A 17,369-nucleotide genomic window follows, 5' to 3' on the forward strand; every position below is an offset into this window, starting at 1 on the left:
CTACTAAACAATAAAGATAGTAATTTTTTTGAAATTTGAAGGTAGATGTATTAAATGGCTTCTATTTTTTGCCTCTCCTTTCTCATCACTGGTTTTAAGTCACTTTTACTGCTTCTGCATACGGCTGCAGTAGCATCAGAAATGACAATGTGCTCTTCTCTTTTTATGTCATCATTTATAATGCAGTTAATATTAAATTGAAATGTCAAGTTAATGTTCACTGTCCAAAACAAGATCATCTAGACCATTGGAAGAGAGCTCTACAAAATATTTTTCCTTTATGTTCCTGTTAGTTAAGGCTTAGGTTCATTCCAGTTAGGGAAAAGACATCATCTTTGAGGTTTAATGCAGGTTCAAGGGCCTGTCTGCCAAAAGCTGACTTTAAGAGGAAGATTTGAATCACTGTATCTTCCTCTTCTTGTCTGGGGAGAAGTAGCCTATATGGAAACTGTCATACTTCAGTGTTGCTGTCTGCCAGTATGGATGTCTGTGAGGACAGTATTGCAAGGGCAGCCTTTGCTGTGTCACACAATAAATGTGACACACGTAGGGAACATCAGATTTCCTGCATGTAAGCTGCAATAGGATGCCTGCTCAGTGGATGCCACAGATTTCCAGAAAAGAGCCAATCATAGGTGAAAGAGCTCGTGCTATTCCACATATCTGCAAGAACCACACAGGAGAACGAGCTCTGAAGTCTTTCACCGAGAACGGGACCAATATACCAAAGTTGTTCGTTCTCTCAAACAAGGTTCTATCTAGGAGCAGAAGACTCTCCTCAAAAGCATAAAAGTATCATTGGCCTAATCATCTCACACCGGTAGATCTTCCAGGGGATCTCCACATACATAATGCATGGATATTAAAAGTGCTAGAAGTTTGCCATTGCTGAAATAATTCTCTATTGCTAAAGCAACTTCTTAAACTTTTTCTCAGAGATACAACAGTGAGAGAAATCTAGGAGCAGGAATCTTAATCTAGTCAGAGCCTGAATATTGGGAGAAGGGACATATGAATGACAAATAGCTAGAACCGCTTTACAAGAGCTTCAGGGACGTTATTGTACAGTATGAAAATGGCCAAAGCTGAAGATAAAAAGAATTTCTCATAACCTGTGTCAGTTCAAAAATTGTTTAAATGTGTCAAATGAGCTACTTTAATGTTCTCAGATGCTTCCTTTCAGGCATTCTTCCAGCTCAGTAATACCTTCTAAATTTTCCCTAAAATACCACTTCAACATATCTGCCATCCACCTTTGCAATGAGGGAGGTGGGAGCAGAAAGCTTTTTGACACCGCCAATTCCTTCAGGCACCTGACTCAAGTGACACTTGTCTGTTCCAGATTAGTTTCCATTTTGCCTCTCTTCAGGTTAAACCTTTTATTTTCTTCTATTAAAGCAGCAAACATATAATCATGTCTTTAATTTTGTCTGAAACTGATTCTGACCCTTTGGTTTTAATTACCTTGAGACAATCTTGAATTACATTTAATAACCTTCTGTGAAGCAAGTCCATGCCGTACATCTTAATTGTATTTTTAAAATTGAGGATTCCTGCCATCCAGTCTTCAGATATATTTGAACTGCATCCTGAAATAGAGGTTTGTAGTTAACACTCACCCCCTCATCCCCCCCAAAAGTCTTTCTATAGAGCAGTATCTTCAGTTAATAAGAACCCAATTCCAGTGCAGATGTAGAGTAGCTAGTAGACTGTTACCCCTTTGATTCTCTCAGGAAAGAAGTGAGGGCAAAGCAGTGCATCTGGTTAAGAGCATTAGTTGTTCACTTTGTGCCTTTCTTCTATGATGATTTTCAAATGTGTACCCATCATTATAACTAAATTGGGCTCACAAGAGCAATTAGGTTAGCAGAATTTCAAAACTCGTGGCTTTTTATGACTGTATCTGTCTTGTCTTGGCCAAGAAGAATCATTATTATAATTCCATCTGGATAAAGGATGCTTACCACCTTCTGAACGGTTTGTTCACCATTATCTCTATCGGTATGCATTCCTATACCCTTCTCCAATTCCTTACCACTGGTTGCTAGCTCTGGAGGAAAACAACAAGAAGCAGGACTAATGGGAGAGTTAAACTAGCCCACTTTCATACACCACCTTCAGTAAATCTGCACCTGAATAAAAGTCTTCAGTAGCCAGAAGGAAGAACAGAAGGTAAAACTTGTAGCTCAAAGAGAGGCAAATCTGTGTCTGACTCCTCAGATGAAGGACATTGCAGGTATTCCCTGCAATGATGCTCTAAGTCCATTTCCTCTCTTACTGGAGTGGAATGTCATACCTAATGCTACTCGATCCATATCTCTGGTGTAATTATTGGCTTAACCTTACACCTTCCTCTCTCATACAAAAGAAGAAAGCACCTTGGCTTTGCATAGATGGGGTGTCAATCCTCTACAGTGAAGCACTACTCCTGGTACTGCAAGAAGAAACCTCATGCAGATAGTGGAATTAAGCTAGTCTAAAAATACAACATCCAGCATCTTCTCTTCAACAGAGAAAGACAGATCGCTGCTGGAATTAAAAACACAGCTTTACTGCCTGAAAGGGTTTTTCTTTTTCTTGTATTTCATAGTGTGTCAAAAAATTTAACCTGAAAAACTTAGACCTTTAACAGCCTGTTGTGATGACCAGAATAAAAGCAAAACTTCTTTTTCAGTGCTAAATAAATAAAATTACTGTTTCTTCTATTTATTCTTGAAGTGTTAGGTAAGTTATTATTAACCCAAATCACTACATTTGAAAGCATTAAATCATTGTCCCCCATGGACAAATGGAAAGCATCCCAAAGGAGTCACAGGACACTGAAACAGGAAAAAAAGCAGTAATTATTGTTATATTGTACATTTGTATATTTGGGGGAATGCTGTAGGCAATGTTCTTGTGTTTCTTAAAGTAATTATAATACTTAAAGGGTATTTTGCAGTTTCTTTTTTTAATGTTGCAATTTTAAATTTGCAAAGTCTCTTTGGTGTGTAGCTTAGAGTTGAATGTACGAATACAAGTTCTAAGTAAGGAAATAGAAGAAAATACCATTATTAATTTTAGTTAATGTGTAACCCTCGAGAAGAATCCTAAAACAAACCAGTTACTCCCACAACAGATATCCCACTCTGGAAAGAGCATGGTAATTTATGCTTGACAATACAAAATTAAATGCATGTATTTTTCAGATTTATACCAGATAAACTGAGAGGCTGTCATTCATTTTCAGTTTATTGATCTTTAATCTATCTGGTAAAACCCCAACCTTCTAGTAAAGAAAACCTGATCATATAAGAAGTGTCAATCAATGGAGACAGAGTCTATTAACAAGCTGAATGCTGTGTACCTAATTAGGTTTGGCTGAGCTAATGCTCTCTGAACACATCTTCCTGTGCTTCAGCTAGAAAGCCATCCTTATGACACAGCTAGTTTTCTATTCCTGCTGTGCTGCCTTAATCTAGTAAACTTCCACCTCTGAACATATTAAAATATTTCCTTAATTACAAGATGCTTGCTCCATTCTTCTGCAAGACCATTTACCCTGGTTCCATCTCTGCATTAAATGTTTTTAGATTTGGTCATATCTAAGCATTAGTGAAAAAGAATCAGAATCCATTTTGACTGTGAGTACGTGATCTGATCCCTGGAAAAGGAGCTATGCTAGTTTGAGCTAAAGCTAGTAAGTCTTCAGACATTGCTGGAGTAGTGATGACTTACATATGGAAAAGATGTTCGTCCAGATTAATAGCTTTTCCTATCAGAATTATTATACGCTGCCTTGAAGACATTAAGCATAGAATTACAATAGTTAGACCCAGTTCTTTTTTTACCCAAATTCAAGGGAGTGTCAGGTTTGGGTTTTTAGCTAACATCATAACATCATGCACTGTACCTAGAAAAGTGGCACTAGGCTTTGATTCTTGGTGTCAGCAGAGCCTTTGGGGATCATAGTCTAAGTGTTTTGGTCTTCTGTAAATGGTCATGACTTCACTTTCTATGCTGCATAACTTTATTTAAAATACATTTTAAAGATTCCCATAAAAACTTGCAAAGGTCAGACTAAAATGGTATAGTCAGTCAAACGTGAGGCAGCTTCAAATATTCTGCAGTCCAACTTTAAGTCTACTGTCATGGCTCAGGAACTCTATGAAACCAGTATCAGTGGTTTCTGTTTAGTGTGCTGCACTGCTAGTTCAAGCAAGAAAAAGGAGTAGCTGAAAACTAAATAGTTATCTAATATTCTTAATCTTAAAAATTAGGAGGGAAAGATGACCAAAAGAACTGGCTAAACAACGTTGTATTTAGTCTTGCAAAGATGAATGAACAGAGTGCTGCCCTTCCCTTCAGCACATTCTCATGAAATCTCAGAGAACTCATTGCTGGTTCAGGCTTTGTGTATCTTAGGGGAAAAAAAAAGAAAAAAAGATATTACATTTGAGTTTCTAAGTAGTGTTTTGTTTGTAAAACAAAGTACCTTTTCTGGTAATAGGCATTACTCCAATTCCAGGACTACAGCGCTGGAGCTGCAATTACATGTGTTACAAACACAATTTGTCATAAATTTATATGGTACCAGTCAGCAGCTCTAAATGTAGGTTCTACTTCCTATAAATCTAGAACCAAGAGATTTTGGTGGATGTGAAAGTTAGCAAATTGTTAACATAAACACAAAGTAATGATAAGAAAATTATCTAAACTTCTGCAAAAATACAAGTACCCATGCTTTTGGCCATATCACAGTCTCCCTCTGTATTTAGTTCATATTATTTATTCTCTTTTATGTATCCTTTGACTTATAGTGGTATCTTGCTTGTTTATTTTACTTTGAACTTTCAGGGGAAGGAGTCTGTGCTTAATTTATTTGTAGAGAATAGGCTAGTACATGTGGCTCAATGTGTCTGGAGCCTCAGCTCCTGCCTTCTTGACAATACGTACGGTAGCAGCTTCATTCACCTGCTACCCTTGCTTATTCCAGTTAGACTTTTCCTTCAGCTGATCTATAGGAGTGGGCCCCAAAACAGCAAAGGAAACATTTCTATGAAGTGGCAAAACAAGAACTCGCTCTTAAATTTAATGTTTTAACTAAATCTCCTCAGCACAGAAATAGAAAGGTTTTTCTTGATGCAGAATTGTCATTATGAGTAAACTGGACTTAATACTTATAGGCTAATAATATGAACATGAGCAGATGAAGGCAAAGCAAAGAGGCAATGTATTAAGGCAGACTATGTTATTTCTAGAATATCTATGCTGCATACTTTTCTGCAACAACTTCCGGCAGTTGAAAGCAATGAAACACCTTGCTCCTTACAATGAAATATGCTCAGAAATTTTCTGTGATGGCTCACAGAAACTGAAAGCTAAAACAGTTTTCTTGAAGGGGTGAGAGGGAACGGAGCCTTTCTTCATGTGCAAAGATCTCTATGGGAAAGAAACCAAGCCATGCAATTTAATGGCAGCTGTGCATTACTGCTTAATTGTAGATGCTGGTTTTATCTTTTATATTTTTCTCTTCCATTGTCATTAAAAAAATCACTATTGAAACTGAAACTTGAGAAACAAAAATAACTTTGAAGTTTAATCCAGAGTTTATTGAAGTGAGCATATTAATTTTAGTAGATTTTGCATCGGTCATTTGGTATATTGCTTTTCTTGTAGAGCCACGTAATGTTTGGGAGCAGTATACATATACTTCTCTGCATACTAGAGAGCCCTAAATGTTACTATCAAAAAGAGAAAGAAGCCATGTCGTCTTGGTTCATACTGAATTCAGTATGTATGACGCATTTCATTAAAAAGCAGATTTGTTATGTTGTTACGGATGTTGTTATGGTGTTACATACCTGGCAGAAATCAAAGATTTTTTTTTTTTTTTTTTTTTAATATGTATGCAGTGTACCTAAAGAAATAATGTGGCTTTCAAAATGCCTGGGTTCTAGCATCTAGGACTTCTCCAGAAATGGCAGAATCTGGAAAAGCTCTAAACGCTTGGTAGTCTCACAGCAGGAAACGCACACAATCCCCCCCCCATTCACACGCACACCAGCTTCATATCCTGCCACGCTCCAGGCTCCCTAACAAATGCTCTTGTCCTAATTTGGTGTATGGTCATGACCACATTTTTCAGTAATGATTGTGACATGCAAAGGACATGATTCAGCAAGACCCTAAAGCATATGCCTCACTTGTAGCACATTTACATTCCCATTGATTTGAAAGGAGCTTGGCTATGTAAAGACAGCAATATGTTTTAAACTCCTAAATTGGAGCCTGATAAAGGGTAAGTACCATGCTGCTTTATAAGCTTGTTTTACCACCATTTTTCAGGGAAAAAATTAAACCACGCAGAGTTCCTTTAAGTTCACTAGGTGACTACTGGAAATAATTGCTTCAGGGTATTAGAAACCAAATAATCTTTTTTCCACATTCTCTTGGAACTCCACCAGCCACAAGCACAATGGGGGGCGGAGGGAGGAAAGTCTCACATCCCATTGTCTCCACAGGACTCGCTGTTCCCTACTGAACATCAGTGTCAATTTTTCCAACGGCTTACAGATTTGTCAGATGGAAAGCATCTTTCTGCCAAAGATAATGTATATGTTTTGAGTGTATGGGTAAAGAAGAAAATTGCATATGGCTTGCTTGTTTTTTAAGCACTTCAGTAATCATTCCTACCTTGTGGTTTGTGGATGCTTTGCAGTACTTAAGACTAAATTGTATTAAATCCTATCTTAAACATCTCAACAAAGTAGTATTGCTATTGGTATCTCAAAATTATGTACAACATTTTTTATACCTTTTTTAAAGATCGATGTCGAAAGTTCTCTATAAAAGCTCTAGCAGGCAGCTTTTTTTGTGGGAGGTTTCTGGTGTCTGGTTTTGCTCCTCCTAGAACATGACAAAGTGAAACTAAAGGAAAACATTTTTTGCCTCCTCTCTGAACTTATATTAACAATGTGCTTTTTTCCAAAAACAGAAGAGAGTTTCAAGGCCATACAAATAATATTGCTAAGCTTTAATACCCTGAAAATAAAGTCAGGCTAAAGCAACCAAAGTCCATTGAGGAGAAGCTGTTTTTATTAGGCCATTAGCTTCAGTGGCACTGTGAAAGGTCATTCCAGTGTGTGTCACTATGCAAGCGTCAAATAGGAAAGCGTCCTCAAGCTGCTTCTTCCTGTATGATATTGAAGGAAAACTGTTTTAAAACTTAATTCTGTGAAGATTATTCCTTATCAGTATCTCAGGAACAGAATACATGTATATTCTGTGTCCTCTACCTCACCAGGGCATGGCTGTCCGAGGGAGATGCTGTGTAATAACAGTTAGTGGTTAGAGACTTCAAAGGCTTGCAGTGAGAAGAGTGACTGGGCAGTTAAGAGAGGAAGATAGCTTAAGTTTTACAGGTGAGCCCTTACCAGCAAGAGATTTGTTTTTCTTATTGATTGCTCTGTACTTGTCACTCTTCAGTTACAATTCCACCTTGGCAAATGCTGTCACAGAGGAACCATCAGCACTAGTTTAAGTACTATGTTTCCTGACCTTCAAAAAAGAAAAAATCTCAAATGACAATTTGATAATGTCCTAATACTGACATGACTTTTCTGGAGCTGCATTGGTAATAGCAGTAGGAGGAATTGGAGGAGAGAAGAAAGAGTCAAAGAGGGAAGACTACTTCAGAGGAGGAAATCTAATTTAGATCATCTCCTAGATTGAATATGTTTGGATTTGTAGCAGTCCAAGGCAGTGGTCTCTTATGAACATGAATGTCCCTATCTTGCACGCACCTCACCACTAGCACAGACAACCAGTGCATATTTTTTCTGGCATCATTAAAAAGAGAGACGGGGGGGGTGGGCAGGGAACCGCACACACACAACCAGGAGCCTGATGTCAATCATTTCTCCTACTTTTCTATTACACCAAGATATTTTGGTGTCATAGACCATACAAAAAAAAAAAAAAAAAGTCCACTTTCATCCACCTATGAGCCCCACCCCTGCACAGATTATTGAACACAGAAATAGTATGCTGTTCTTCACTGCTCTACCCAAAGGGTAGACAAGTTATTATTTACATTGGCAAATGTTTTCCACCTGCCTCACAGATTAGGTTCTGTTGAAGTATACGCTGTCAGAAAAGGACATGGCAATGCTGTTCCCAGAAGGAACAGAATTGCTGGCCTGGTTTCCTACATCTGGAAACCAGAATGTCTGGATCTTTGTGGCCTCTGCACAGATGAGACCATAAATGTGAGTCATGTTGGGAAAAAGAAGGTGGGCACCTTTGGCTGAGATTCTTGAAAATACAAACTACTGCTTTATGAAGACTGAATCAACTCCGAAAAGGTTTCTGTAAGACAAGTTATTTTCACTATATCTGTCAGACCTTAGGAAAGCAGGCTTTCTAAGGATAAGAGAGAGCAGAGTTGTGTGTTGTCTTCATTTAGATGGCATTATAAGCCAAAATGTCTGGTGACCTCGCTGGTGGTTCCAGCCAAAGGGCTGAAGACAAGTCATAGCAAGACAGAAAGCTGTGGGATACCAGGGGAAGACGGAATTGCTCTGGGTGCAATGAATAGATGAGATGTTTTGGGGCAATTCCATCTGCCTCTGCCAAATTCTCGAAGTCTTGTTATTTCCTCCCCACTCAGCTTTCTGAACAATTGCTGATCAGGTTATGGTAGCATGAAGACAGACTCCCTGTCTTTTGCCCTCAGGAGATCATTGACTTTTGAGACAAATGCTGTTTCTGTGCTGTTTTGCAGTGCAACACAAGTGGTGTTTAAAAACAATAAATGGAAAAATTTGCAGTAATTTTGATCCACCCCGCCCTCCCCTGCAAAAATCACTTTTCTCTGCATTGACGTTTTGGATTACAATTAAAACTCTCGGCAATACCCTCTGAAAAATAGCCTTCTACTGCTTTGCTGTTCACCGTAGCTGGGGCTTGTACACTGCACACATCTCTGTGCTCAACAGTTAAAAGTTTTGTGCAGCAATTTGAAGTGTCCTCTTGTGAAAACAGCAGCTCTGGTTTTAGAACTAGAGCACTAGCATAATATTGTTTTTACTAGCTCAAGGTTCAATTTCAATATAATAATAAATAAAAAAAAACCCTGTTCAAACAGCTCCTTAAAAATACAGTAGTTTAAAAAAGAAACTGCATAGTACAGCAACTATTCCTGTTGAGGGAAGTGACTATAGGCCATGCAGTCTCTCCCTCTTGTAAATGAGGAAGAGGAGAAAGAGCGAAATGACAAGAATCAGACACTGCTGTCCTGAATGATGAAGTTGGCACTCAACGTCGTGTAAGTGGCCTGATCTGTTCTGTAACATGTGCGTGCTGCTCTCAGGAAGGGGGTGCATGCAGTAGTTTCAAGTGCATCATGGCTGGCAGTTCATTTTCTGATTCACTGCTGTTTAGAAGCTGCATAATCAAGTCTGGTTTTTTTCCTTCTAATTAGTGATAGCCGTGATACTGTTAGTATATTCTGAGATAATGGAACCAAAATTTGTATACTTTTGTTTTAGGGTAAGAAGTGTAGATTACGTTAAAACTGAAGCGCCCTTGGAAAAAACAGCAATGAATTCTTGTCATTCTTATATTATGAATTTTACACACCCTGTAATATATGTAATGTTATCCCGGAATCACATTGTCCAAACTAAGTACTTTTCGGTCATTTGAGATAAACTTAAGTAAAACTCTGTGAGCTGGTTTTGGGATGAGAATTTCCCAGAATCTAGCCTCTGCTTCACATGGGAATTCGGCAATGAGCCAGCCCAACCCAGGTGCTTGTGAGCCAGGGAGCCCAAAGCAGTCTCTTTTCAAGTAACTGGCTTGCCTAAAATATTCTTATTCCAAGCTTCCTTGCAAATTATTAGTAAGTATTGACTTTAGTTTTAGCTTGTATTTAGTTTTAAGAAACAATGTCTTGAAGCTCCTACGTTCAGCTTCCTTCTTTTCATTATACATATTGATTTGCCAAAGGATATTATATTGTGAGAAACTTATTCTCAGAGCTTCAGTGAACTGGAAATTTGACAGATTACAGGCTTCCAAACTTCAGATTTCACTTGCAATTAATCCAGTGGATTTCCCTCTCATATATTTAACATTTAATTAATAGAAAAGTAATTCTGAAAATGTGAATGAAATTACAGTGTTTACCCAGTTACAAAGACTTATACTAAACTATCTGCAAAAAACAGAGAAAGATGATTCTCTGAAGTAAGTACTGTTCAAAGTAAAGCTATGATTCAAACAACTGTGTTAAGGTACTAGGTTTAGGTAACTACATAAGTGGTCTGATAGCCAAAAGCTACTCACTTTAATATATGAACAGGGTGAAGCACCTTCATGGGTAATTTTTTTTTTCTTCTAAGAAATAGCTAAGAAACCTCAGCAGTAACTTAGACTGAAAAATTATTCAGAAGTTATACAGATACATTCTTCACATATTTAGAGAAAGCCACCTGTTGGAAGCAGTTCCACAAGCAGACACATTTACTGAGAGATGGCACCATGATTAAACGAAAAAATAAATATCAGTTCACTCTCAAGACCTTGAATTTTGCCCCCACCTGTCCAAAAGGCAGTAATATTTGTTTTCTTTTTCAATTAATTTTCAGCCTTGAATTATATCACTGTGTGCTTGTGGAGCACTTTGGTATGGATTCAATAATGTTAACCTGTTACAAAGAACAGCTTTCGCTGTTTGACATTTTATTTGAAATATCCTTGGAATACACTTGCTTTACCAACAAAAGGCATGAACTCAAACTCGTACGTTTTTCTTGAAGAAGTCCACAAGAATTTTGCTAGAGCTATCATAGAGGCTCATCTGAGTTCACCCTTTGTGTATATGGGAATGAATTTTTAGTTATATTTATAAAGTGGGAGGTAAGGGATAAGAGAAGGGAAGGTTATCTGAGAGGGGTGGAAACATGTAAATACTGTGAGTGAAATCAAGCATTTTCAAGCATAACTTTTTTTTTCTTCTTTTTTTCTCCCCCCTTCCCAGTTTCAGTGTTGACAAAACTGGCATTAAGTTTGTCTCAAACTGGTTTGTGTCCTCTGAATTTGACAACCCACTAGTTACCTCAGCAAAGTTAGTCCAACCCAACCATTACAGAAATCGCTTTATTTTCTCTCTGCTTGTTTACTGGCATTCCCACCCTTGAGTCTTCTCAGAGCTCTCTCAATCCTCTAATATACACCAAATACATCACCTGACATGTCAGCAAAGACGCATGACCACATCCCCTCTTCCACAAGCAGTCTCACTAGTCCTGTGCTCGCTTGAGGAAATGCTTCAAAACTTCTCTTCCTTTTCTTATGGATAATAGGATTTAGTCATCACTGTGTTACTCTATCCTTCTACTGCTATAGCTTGCTCTCAGTGGAGTTACTACTGGTTTACAGCAACAGGCATCAAGTGAAGTTGCTAAGTCATGCAGCTGAAAAATAGCAGTGAAACAGGCCTCCCCATTTCTCTGCCTCTCTTCCCACCTTCTAGCTGTGCAACATCCACATGGTCTGTCTCTCCATGTAATTTCACTGGTATTCATCTCTGATTTTCACATTTCTTGTCATGCAGACCATATTCTATTTGTCCCTATGCTTCACCTTTTTGTGTATCAGCTGAAGTTTACCCTCTTTGTAGCTGTTTATGGTTAAATTCACACTCATACTTGTGTCGTTAAAACTGTAATTACCATCCAACTATGCAAAGCATTTTGGGGCAGCAACATGGAAAATAAAGCTGCAGCACCTAGTAGTATTGTCAAATGATTGTAGTTAAAGATTTGGAAATTGGAATGTTTCCTAATGTCATTCCTATTCCTCCTGGTGCCTCCTTATTCATTTTCTGTAGAAATGGGGGATGTTAACATGCTTTTACATTGTGGAATACAAGTAAAACAAATACAAAAATGTAAATTATGGGGAAAAACCCCAAACACTTTAGTACATGCCAACATTTCAAAGCCAAGGTCATGTATTTTTAACATGTATACTTGTATTACTCAGCTAAGTCTAGGTCATATATAGACTGCCAATCACCAAACTAGTGGTTAAAAATTGGCAGGGACTGACATAAAAGATACTGACCTTCATTTTTACTTTAATCTGCTCATTGATTCTTTCAAATTATGTCAGGGACAGTATAATTAAATTTTTCTGTTCTGTTTGAGAAGAGGGCGTAAAACAAATTCCTCAGAATGTAAAGAGATTGCATTCAAGTCAATATTTCCTCTTTGGTGAGGTGGGTCAGTTTTGGAATCGATCCAGTTTGCTCTCATAGGTGTAAGCCTTTAAAGGAATTTTCAGTTTACCCCACCCAGCCAGCTAACAGAGCTTTGTTTAATGTTTTGAACCCTGCCTGGCTCCAGCAGAGAATATCCCTTATTTATTGATACAGAGCTCTTTGTGGATGTGACCACAAGTACTTTGTGCTCAGCAATCTCATCCCAGTCATGTGCTGCTGACTGGCCTTTCCCTCCCATCATGACATTTTTACTGTGTTGTCCTAAAAAAAAAAATAAATAAATCTTATAACCCTATGAGATATGTCAATTAATCCAAAACCTATGTTCTGCTTGCTTGTTATAAGAAGTGAAAGGCTGAAGAGGAAAAGGTGTGGCAGAGCAGTATAAGCTATGCATGTGACAAATCGTACAACACAGCATACAGTCTGGGTCATATCCTTTAGTATGAAGATGAGATCTTTCTGTAACCAGTGCATACAGGTGTTTTCAACAGGCAGGAAGGAAGGGAGAAAAATAAACCAACCCAAGTCTGCAAGAGAGGAAGGAGGCTGTGACACACTATCCTTGCTTTTTAATATCTTCCATTTTGAATTTTATCCTAGCCCTGCTACCAGCAAATCCCATCTGTCTCAGGTCTAATGAAAGGGTTTTTGGCTGCTTTAGACAGTAGGACTGGCAAGTTGTGTTTAAAACAAATAATAACAAAACAAAGGGAGACTCATTTAATAAAGTAAAGTTTGCCCAGCATGAGTTTTCCTGTGGATAAGCCATACTAGCATTTGCTAGCTTTGCAAAATTAACCAAAGGTCTATGAGTCATATTGGCTTTTTTCCATATTGCAGAAAAAAGCTTTGTGTGAAACAAATACTTCAGTTGTTGCTACAACATCACGCCCTTTTGCTTATGTCCTTTGATGTTTATGTAACCTTAAGTCTAGAGCCAATGAAAAAGGTTTTAATTTTTTTCACTAAAAATGTCAACTTGTGTTTAAAAACAAAAACAAAACAAACAAACAAACAAAAAAAACCCAAAAGCAAAAAGCCTAGCCCTTTCCCACAAAGAGACAAACTCAAAAACTTCTGAAACAAAGACCTTTAAAACCTGTATCTTATTTTGGCAAGTTAAAAAAAAAAAATCATGAGCTGCTGTTTAAACTAATTTCCTGTCAATATTTACACTAGTACCATATTTAAAATTATGGAGACTCTGTCATTGACATCAATACTTTTGCTTCAAAACCTACACATATGCCCATGCGTGTATATATACTGTATATATACTGTCTGAACAGGGGAGTAGGTACATGTTGTTGCAAGAGAAGGGTGAGAATTTCTTTTTTTTTTTTAAAAAAGCTCAGATGGATTTCCCTTTCTGTCCCATCTTATGAGTAAAGAAACTTTTAAATTATACTTTCTAGTTGGTGCAAAACTAGCCAGATCTACTTTGAATTATCATTGGAATTTATACAGTTGAAACCAATTAGAACTAACTAAACAAATCTGCCAAGCAAAGGCTTAAACAGGATTGCCCAGTTTAGCAGGAATGTGAACAAATATAGGCTCTACTAAAAGTACCGGTTTTATATACAGCCTTGGAGTTAAATAAACTTTTGCTTTAAATTCATCACAAACAAGCCAAGTAGTCCTGAGGCAGTGAAATCCCCCAGAAGACGTCGCTACCTATTTCCAAGCAAGAGCTTTAATCACAGAATCACTACTTGCTTGTAGCGATACTTAAGCTTACCCTGATGCTTAAACACCTTTACTTACGTCCTTGCAACAAGCAAAGTTTTTGCTGCTTCAGCACCCAATCTCAGTGCTCTCTTATATAGCCTGGGAATGAGTACATACCAAACCACTGTACCAAATAGTGAAGGTACAAGTAAATCTGTACAATACAACTAACCACATATAGTTATATAGTAAGTACATCAGTAAATTCAAAGCAGAAGAGACAACTGGCAACAGGTTATATTTTGAGATCCTGATTAGGAAATTATGTAATGAGGAAAGAAAATGTTTTCTATATGATTTCCTGTTATTTCACTTCAGCAGCTCTTGTTAGTGCACTTCTGAGCAAAGCCTCCTGTAGTAAAGCTCTTTCACTCCTAAGGAATTTGGTAAAATCTCTGTGCTTGGCAAGTCGGCATCAACAATAGCTGTGCCGTTAGCCATTCTTTACCTCCTCAAGGTTAATTCTGCCACTTGCAATCTCCATTAATCTCTTCAGCAAGCTGAGTAATACTTGTTGGCCATTGTCAAATAAGAAATGGCATTTCTGACTTTTGATTCAGGCTCTTAGAATGAATGAAAGGCAAGGACAGAAGCTAGAACAATGTTTTAAAGAACAGGAAAGAAAATATACATGTAACGTATACACCACAAACCCAGATATGTTGGCATTCAAACTGCCCTAAATTCTGATTAAATCTTTGAACAAGATGCTTTCAAATAAAGGAGGAAGTTGATGTTTCAAGCCATCATCTCGGCTTTTTCATGAGACACCAATATTTCAAAAGTAAGAAAATTAAGTTGCATTCTTCAACCAAAACAGTTGAATTTGCCAGAGACTTGTGCTTTAGGGGGTAAATTAACAGTGAGGAAATACTTGCTTCTAAACAAACTACTTTTGTGTATATTTATATATGTCAGTCTTCTATCCCTCACATGCAATTGGGTTGTTACAAGCAAGGACAGGAAGAGAAATCAGCATATGAGATCTGTCAAACTCTGTCCAATCTCACACATCATCTCTTTAGGCCTGCATCTCACAACTGAAGCGTGACGCTATATCCTGTTTCTTCCTTTACCATCTTCTGTGCCAACACAGCTAGCTGACCTAAGTAAGGGTCTACTGACCAAATTCATCAGGTTCACAGGGGACTGGAAAGGGGTCATAGCACTGTACTGGAGTTGCAGACGTGCCTCTAGACAGGATCCCATCTTGAGACGAGCCCTGCTAGAAGGCACAGTCTGCTTTTGCAGCATGATACCCCAAGCCCTTCCGTATTACTTGATAGGATGTATTTCCTTCCTGCAGCCCCATGTACGAGCGTGCACCATGCAGCGTTACTCAAACTGTTCTAAAAGTATAGTAACATATCATTCTGTTTGAAGCTTGAAAAGTCAATCTGGATTTGTTGCATGCATTTGTGTTATCTCAAGCTATCAGCACTCTTGCAGTGCTGCCTACCCTGTTCTGTTGTACCCGTTTCCCTCCAGCATAGAAAGTTGTTCCACACGCTTTACAGGGAAGCATATTTCTCAGCTGCATGCTTTTCATAGTAATGCCTGATTTAATAGTTTTTGTTCTGGCTTTCTGAAGCTGAGGTATAGAAACTCATACTTTCTTAAGTACTGAGGTGCAGGCAGTTCTTGTATTAAAATACATGGTTAAAACTACCTAGAAGTAACCTAGCTGCAAGATACAATGTACAACTATAGGGAAAATATTCTAGATACAAACAAGCTTTCCAATGTATCAAGAAAAAGCCATCAGCAGACTAACTGGGCAGGTTATAGCATAACTCAAAATAAAAATGAGACTCTCATTTCTTACCAGGAAAGGATACTCTATCTTATAGTGCTGGCAGGCCTACTAATGGTCCCTTCTGGCTTTAAAATACAGATATATGTTAGTGCGTAACAGCTGGAGAGGCGGACTCCTGCATAGAAAAGCCACTAACACAGAGGGGTTTTTTTTGTTGGTATACCTTGTTCGGGTGAATCTCTGGAAAGTAGCATCAGTACCTCCACAATAAGGCAAAGTTGCCTTCATAAAAGTTTCCTTACCCACCTACCTAAATTTTCTAACTTTTCTAAATACAGTAAAACTAGTACAAAATCAATCAATCCTGAAATTTTAAAGGACCTTTCTGTATTAAACATCTTAATTTCAATTCATACATTGTAGTGCTCTTACTGGAGTTCTTGATTTTGTTTTTTTAATGAGATTTTTTACATTATTTGAATTTTACTCAGAAAAGCTACAAACCCCATATGCTCTCCTTTATTGCTGTGTACAATTCACTCAAAATAAACTCTGATGGAAGAAGATACAAAACTTTACATTTTTTACATTATTTGCACTCAGTAGTTTTCTTTCTTGACCAATCAGCAACACAAATCAGTCACGTCTAGTGATCGACAGTGCGTATTGTGGTAGGTGTCTAATGACCAACGTCAGAATCAGATGTGTATTTTATTTGCTATACAAAAATTCTGAGAGATAAAGGACCTGCCCTGAGGCAGAAATCATTCAAATCGCACAAATGATCTGGTGCAACAGTCTGGTATAGGACCTCATAATCACTTTAACAGTCCCTAAAACTTGACCTGAGCAGAGGTTGTCAAATTTTTGGACTAATATGGTTTGTATTCTAGTGATTGATTTGGTAAGATATTTGGAAAAAAAAAATGAAGGAGGGAATGTAGATGTTATTTTCCCCCTCAAAATAAATACTAAAGAAAGAAAAAGGCGTTGGAAGAGATTTGAAATTAGAAAGTCTGTCACTGAGACATGAAAATGATGGGAAAAAAGAAAGAGTGATTGGAAAAGTTCAGAAAAGATTCAGCATCACACACCAAAAGATTGGTGTAGCATAACACACAAAGATGATGTGGTCTTAGGTCCAGAACTGTTTGATAGGTCTACAAGTCTTTATCAGTTTGTTACATTATCTACATTATAATGAATATTCATCTTATCTAGAAAAGTTTACTCTGGTTTTCTTTTGCACTGTGACTTCAGTTTTATGCTTACGTGTATTTTGGAGTCTTACAGATACCACCTTTCTTTTGGTTTCTAAACAAATCCTGTTAATCCTTTATAGTATTTTAAGCTGGTTTTGTTTTCTAGGGATATATCACCAAGCAAAAATTCACATAATGACTTTGGGAGGCTATCGGGGTGGATAACCATGGGGTAGGTCCTGGATTGAGACAGGAGTATGGATAGGATTGGATTCTGGCTCTGCCAGGCCAGACTTAAGGCAGTGCTGGTGCGAATCATCTGGTTTAATAAAGGGACAAGTTCAGAAATGATTAGGTGAATTAGTTCAATTCAGTAATATAAAGATCTAAAAGAAAAATACGTATCTGC

The 17,369-nt window shown here is 37.7% G+C and overlaps 1 protein-coding gene across 1 annotated transcript in view; it reads left to right on the forward strand.

The window, feature by feature from the left end:
• Positions 1-6,194: 6,194 nt before the first annotated feature.
• Positions 6,195-17,369, forward strand: part of SLC39A10 (solute carrier family 39 member 10) — a 53,761-nt gene continuing 42,586 nt past the window's right edge. Inside the window, exon 1 of the mRNA XM_082312474.1 lies at positions 6,195-6,280. The gene's annotated coding sequence lies outside the window, so the exon portion shown is untranslated. The remainder of the gene's footprint in view (positions 6,281-17,369) is intronic.

Source organism: Platalea leucorodia (genome assembly GCF_965183815.1).
Source record: "Platalea leucorodia genome assembly, chromosome: 5".
In the NCBI taxonomy this organism is placed as follows: Eukaryota; Metazoa; Chordata; class Aves; order Pelecaniformes; family Threskiornithidae; genus Platalea; species Platalea leucorodia.